The following is a 4,927-nucleotide window of genomic DNA, read 5'->3' as shown; positions in this document are numbered from 1 at the left end:
CTTCATCAAATACAAAATGTTCTGTCCCCTTTCCCAGGATATCAGCTTGTTTGAGTCTCATCCTTGATAATTAAGAGTAGGCAGGGACTTTCCTGGTAGTCCAGTGGTTACGGTTTCACCTTCCAGTGCAAGGGGTGCAGGTTCAATCCCTGGCCGGAGAGCTAAGATCCCACCACCAAGAAACCAAAACATAAACAGGAACAATATTGTAACAAATTCAATAAGACTTTAAAAATGGTCCACATCAAAAACATTAAAAAAAAAAAATGAGTAGGTCATTCATCCTTCTCTTAAGGAAGACTTTATGCATAAAAGTGAAACAACTATCAACGGTTAGATAATTCTTTTATCTCTTTCTATACATATGGAATTTGCTCATATGATATTTTAAAATTCTGCTTCAGATCCTCACCCCATTATTCAGAATGTCCCTCACACTAAGAAGGCTAAAAAAATTCCAAAGGACATATACATACAGGTGGGAAAAAACTGCACTGCTTTTTTTGCTTATTTTAATACCAATGATCATTTTTAGACATCAAGACCTTCTAACAGATTCTAATTCCAAGGAGCTCCCCAGAAGTTCTCCAGGCTCCAGTCTTGACTGTCTTGACTAACATAAATGAGTAAACAGACCTCTCCTACCCACCAGCTTGGATACACAAGGATTTCCTTTCCTCCCTGCTCTCAGCCCAGGGCCTCTCTGCCAAGGAGTTGTCTCCACTTGCACCACAAAGAGTGGGCCCAGGTGCTCGTAGTTTAGAACTCTTCCCTTGCCCTTGCTGGGTGTGACTGAGAAACAAAAACTAGGGGGGAAACACCCCAGCAAGTGGATGTTTCTCATTTAAACCTAAAAAAATTCTCCATCCCAATGAACAAACTCTTCACAAACTCCCAGTCAGAAAAACTCTCAGTACCTCTAGCATCCAGCCATTGCCTAGCACATAGTAGGTGCCTGTTCAATACTGAATAAATGAATGAACGAATCTACACCTTTCTATGTGTCTCTGACTGCAGCAAATACCATGAACTTCGGTCGCTTAATATATTAATACTTCTATATTCTCACTTTAACAGGAACATCCCCAAATTTTAAGGCAAAAGAAATTTATTATTGCTCTGAAACACCATGGTTACTCTAATAATAGGATTTCAATACTGCTTATTCTTGCTGTCTGAGGCAGTACCCATCCAGGGTTGTTAACACTGGCTTCTACAACAAATAACCCTAAAATTTCATCAAGCCACAGCTGCTTTTATTTCTAGTCCACCGGCATTCTGATATTGATTGGGCAGGATCTAGTCTCCTTCCATCTGCCTCCTGGAAAGGAAAAAGAAGAGCAGAAGATCTAGGGAACATTAGTGGCTGTATCACTTCTACTAATATTCAACTGGCCAGAACTAGCCTCACGGTTCCAACTAGATGCAAGAGCACTGGGAATGTAATTTTCTTGTTTGCCCAAGAACTGAATGTCATAGAGCTTGGTGAATGCATTGCACTGTCTTTGCCATAGAGGCTAAAGGAGCGTTTCATATTTCATGTTTCAGTGCGGGAACAGGGGAAGGGGAGTGCAGCATTTTTAATATTTTTAATTATTAATATTGTAACCTTTACCCTATTTCTTCTATGCATTTCTCTTCAGTACAGATTTATCATGCAAGCCCCCTCAATCAGTCACTTAGAATATAAAAGTTTTCACTATGTTCTGAAAAATTACAGTAAACACATTATACAAGTAGGATTGTTCCATGTAAACAGTCTGGTTTCAAAGTCCATGGGTGTTGTTTATGAGATAAAAGTGTCCAGAGATTCAGCAAACATTTGCTATTGATGGTGAAAATGACAGCAGATTACTTCTGCCTGATCTCTGACCTTAACCCTTTCCATCTCAAAACTCTCCCTACAAAGGCCTGCTGCTCTTCCCTGTTCCACTGTGTTTAGCTCCCAGTTCTACTGGGGAAATAACGTCATTTCTACAGCCTCAAGTGTTCAGTCACTCCATCGTGTCTGACTCTTTGCAGTCCCACGGACTAGCCCACCAGTCTCCTTGGTCCGTGGAATTTCCTAGGCAAGAACACTGGAAGGGGTTGCCATTTCCTACAGAAGGGGATTTCCCCCACCCAGGGACCGAACCCACATCTCCTGCATTGGCAAGCGGGCTCTTTACCACTAGTGTCGCCTGGGAAGCCTCTGTGGCCTCAGGTCAAGCCCAAGTGAGTCTTCTCAAGTCTTGAGTTTTGGAGCTACTCCTGATCTATAGGCAGTCCTTCACTTTCTACTACTGTTCATTATACATACTTCTCTCTGCATCAAGGTAGTTTCTTTCTTACATATCATCACCCTCTACAGATCTGTGTGCCTCAGCACTCCCTCTGTGTGGCACAATCAACAGCACACACTGGCCTTTTCGAGAGCGGTGGCGATCGTGGATAGAGCGCCATGAAGGCCTCAGGGATGCTTCGAGAGTATACGGTGGTGGGGCTCTGCCTGCCAACCCCCAAATGCTGCACACCGCCCCTCTATTGCATGAGAATTTTTGCACCTAATCATGTTGTTGCCAAGTCCCACTTCTGGTACTTTGTGTCTCAGTTGAAGAAGATGAAGAAATCCTCGGGGGAAATTGTCTACTGTGGACAGGTGTTCGAGAAATCTCCCCTGCGAGTGAAGAACTTCGGCATCTGGCTACGCCAGGACTCCCACAGCGGCACCCACATGTACCGGGGGTACCAGGACCTGACCACCTCTGGCGCCATCACCCAGTGCTACTGAGACATGGGTGCCCGGCACCGAGCCCGGGCCCACTCCATCCAGATCCTGAATGTGGAGGAGATCGCAGCCAGCAAGTGCCACCGACCAGCGGTCAAGCAGTTCCATGACCCCAAGATCGAGTTCCTGCTGCCCCACCGGGTCCTCCGTGGCCAGCACAAGCCACGCTTCACCACCAAGAGGCCCAACACCTTCTTTTAGGTGCAGGCCCTCTGTCCACAGGTCTGCCCAAATAAAACTTAGTGGGAAAACCTAAAAAAAAAAGAAGCGAGGGCCCCTTATCACTGAATCCTCAATGCTTACTATGGTCTCTGGGTCAGCTGTTGTCACTGACCTTCTCACCAGCTTCCAGAAGTGAGGAGGACTCTATGGACAAATACTTCTTCTCCACTTCCCCAGTTAACTGCTTATACCCAGGGCCCACCCTCAGCCTCAAGTTAGGGGTCAAAGAGCCTCAGGGAGATCAGAAGGACTCAGAAGCAGGAGGAGGAGCCCTGATGTCTATCAGCATTTGCCAAGAAACTACTGTTTTCTCCACAATTCTAAGAGCTTCTGATGGACTGTCTCCAGGAATCCTCAGAATGCCTAAAGACTATTATGATTTCCCTTTAACAGAAAGTTACATAACCTGCCTAAGGCACACATGAGTAGTTGGTGGAGGGGCACCCAACACAGGATCAAGGAGAGAAACAGGGAGACAAGGAGGGGATTCCTTCTTTGGTATGAAGAAAACTGAGAGCAGGAAGATGCTAGTGCCCCACTTCTCCCCCTCCTCATCCTGCCCCCTACCCCCACCCCCTTCCCACCTGTCCCACCCAGAGCCAGGGGCTCCCTGCCTCCCTCTCTGACAGGCCCAGCTGCAGTTTCCCTGGCTTATTTTTCAACACTCAGTGCGAAATGGGTTAACTACATTCAAAGGGGGAAAAGAGAAGGAAACTGTGCTTTGGCACTTAACCCCAAAAGCATTCTTCCAGCCAATTTTCCATGAATAAAGTCTTAGACTCAGTCGTGTCTGACTCTTTGTGACCCCATGGACTATAGCCCACCAGTCTCCTCTGTCCATAGGATTCTCGAGGCAAGAATACCAGAGTGGATTGCCATTTCCTTCTCCAGGGGACCTTCCCAACCCACGGACTGAACCCGGGTCTCCTGCATTTCAGGAGGATTCTTTACCATCTGAGCCACCAAGGAAGCCTTCCATGAATAAAACTGGCCCTTTAAACCTCCAGTTTTCAAAGAAAAGAAAAAAGTACCATTTACACAGTCACGGAAAAGACAATCAACAAGCCTGACACTCTCAGCATGCTAACTCTCGTTACTTGCTAAGGAACCTCAGGTTCATGAACTCTTTCCTCGGGAACATGGAACACCTCGTTCTTGTCAAGTCCCTGGTGACAAGGAGGAGCCACAGCTTTCCTCACAGGGAGCAGCCAGGACGGAAGCGAAGCAGAGCCCTCATCAGCCTGAGAACCCGGCCGACACCCCTCATGTCCCCGGTTGTGCTGGTGTGTCTGCTGAACAACGGGTACACTGTTGTCACCTCCTGGGGCTCCTCTCCCCACCCTCCCAGCTGGATCACTTCTCTATTGTCCACATTTAAAAAGCTCAGTCGGGTGGATGGAAATAGCAGCTCCCCGAGAACAAAATCAACTAGAACAGCCTGTGTTCCAAACTGAACTTTCTGCTCTTTCGGTTTCAATTGCTGTTCAGAAAGGAACTCACAATCGCCACCTCTGTCAGGTTTTGGCTTTGCAAAAGAGCCCACAAAATTCATTGAAACCTTCCCACCTTCCCAGAGGCTCAGGCTCAGCCATGGGAGGAATGTTGCCAAAATATGTGTCCCTTTTCCTTTTCCTTAAAGAACTGGTACTCAGGGTCAGCTAACAAAATGACTTAGTTTGAAATTCTTCTAAAAACCACATCAGAATCACGGAATCTCGGAGTCCTTTTTGGATGTTTTGGCCACATGTTTGCTGGCATTTAGAAACATCAACAAATCTTCTCTGACCAAAACCAATTCTTTTCATCCCTCTGATTGAGAATTTATTTCCATTTTTCCTAACAATCCCAGTGGAACTTCAATTTGAGACTGAGCTACAATATTTAGGATGAAATTTCTTGTCCACTCTTGGTCAGCAGGTGCTCCCTCAGTGGGCTCAG

The 4,927-nt window shown here is 46.1% G+C and overlaps 1 pseudogene; it reads left to right on the top strand.

Moving 5' to 3' along the window:
• The first annotated feature begins 2,401 nt into the window (after positions 1-2,401).
• On the top strand, positions 2,402-3,013 carry LOC527137 (large ribosomal subunit protein eL20-like; annotated as a pseudogene).
• The last annotated feature ends 1,914 nt before the right edge of the window (positions 3,014-4,927 follow it).

Source organism: Bos taurus, chromosome 20 (assembly GCF_002263795.3).
Source record: "Bos taurus isolate L1 Dominette 01449 registration number 42190680 breed Hereford chromosome 20, ARS-UCD2.0, whole genome shotgun sequence".
NCBI classification, from domain to species: Eukaryota; Metazoa; Chordata; class Mammalia; order Artiodactyla; family Bovidae; genus Bos; species Bos taurus.
This window is presented reverse-complemented; position numbering and strand designations above follow the sequence as displayed.